The sequence below is a fragment of the Aplysia californica genome, unplaced genomic scaffold, assembly GCF_000002075.1.
Source record: "Aplysia californica isolate F4 #8 unplaced genomic scaffold, AplCal3.0 scaffold01295, whole genome shotgun sequence".
Taxonomy (NCBI): Eukaryota; Metazoa; Mollusca; class Gastropoda; order Aplysiida; family Aplysiidae; genus Aplysia; species Aplysia californica.
In genome coordinates this window covers 76,928-78,185 of record NW_004798565.1, presented here as the reverse complement: position 1 = coordinate 78,185, position 1,258 = coordinate 76,928, and the positions used below count along the sequence as shown (strand labels likewise).

The following is a 1,258-nucleotide window of genomic DNA, read 5'->3' as shown; positions in this document are numbered from 1 at the left end:
GAGAGAGAGAGAAAGAGAGAGAGAGAGAGAGAGAGATATCTGTGCGAACGTGAGTGGGTCTGGCGATGATGTAGAAGAAATATGTAGGCGGTAAGCTTGAGCAGACTGTGCTATCAGTTATTTGTTGTTTCTCTTGACGTGAGTTCGGAAAAATTCGGTGGAGTACACAATGGGCGAGTCAGAGATGATGATGAATGGTTGTGGTATCTGTAGAAGGTAATGTGTTTATTGCTGCTGTTCTCTGTAGCCGTGGTGGTGCTGTTGAGAGTTTGCTGTTCTGTGTAGCGGTCGTGGTGGTGCTGTTGAGTTGAGCTGTTGGGGTAAGGTAAATTAGGTGTTCCAGAGAGCTGTTTGGTGGTGCTAGCTGAGCGTTTAGTCGTCTTGGAATTGACAAGGGGTGTCTTCAGTTGTCGGATTAGTTCTCCCGTTCTCCGGTATAGATCGTGAAGCGCATAGAACTTGCTGTTGAGCAGGGATTTGGGCTATACAAATGCTATCTATTATTATTATTAATATTCTCCCTGTGAATTCTAATTCTAACAGTGTCAGTTACAAAGTTCAAAGTGTTCGGGTATGATTCAAAGGAGTGAGTAGGCCTATGAGTGAGTGTATTAAAAGTTGCCTACGCATAGAAATTAATGATTTTATTGACTTTAAATTTAGATTTTTCTTCTTCTTCTATTTTTTTGTCTCTTCCTCCCCTTCCTCCTACTTTTATTCATTTCTCCTCCTCCTTCTCCTCCTCCTTCTCCTCCTCCTCCTCCACCTCCTCCTCCACCTCCTCCTTCATCTCCTCCTCCTCCTCCTCCACCTTGTTCGCTTCATATTCCTCCCTCTCCTCCTCTTTTACTCAATCTCCTCCTCCACCTCCTCCTCTTCCTTCTCCCCCTCCTTCTCCTCCTTCATCTCCTCCTCCTCCTCCTCCTCCTCCACCTTGTTTGCTTCCTATTCCTCCCTCTCCTCCTCCTTTTACTCAATCTCTTCCTCCACCTCCTTCTCTTCCTCTTTCTCCCCTCCTTTTTTTGTTTTTGTTCTTCTGGAACGCTTTAACACCAATCGTTTTATGATTAGCCATCACATCACTGTAGCTGTCCGCCTATCTGCTGGTTGCTAGTTGGCATTGTTAAAATGAGTCGATCGTCAAACGGAGGAAACATACGTCACTGAAAAAATGACAGACCTAATCAATAAGCTTTTACTGGAATGGACTTTCCATTACATGGTGTCTTGTTTTTGTGTTCTTTCGTGGGGGGGGGGG

General features: G+C 44.8%; 1 protein-coding gene across 2 annotated transcripts in view; it reads left to right on the top strand.

Moving 5' to 3' along the window:
* Positions 1-149: 149 nt before the first annotated feature.
* Positions 150-1,258, top strand: part of LOC101852141 (protein Tob1) — a 13,671-nt gene continuing 12,562 nt past the window's right edge. The window contains exon 1 of one of the 2 annotated variants that reach the window (XM_005112504.3): positions 150-216. The gene's annotated coding sequence lies outside the window, so the exon portion shown is untranslated. Of the gene's footprint in view, positions 217-296; positions 321-1,258 lie in introns of those variants that run through there. The other variant, XM_005112503.3, reaches the window with a different exon arrangement.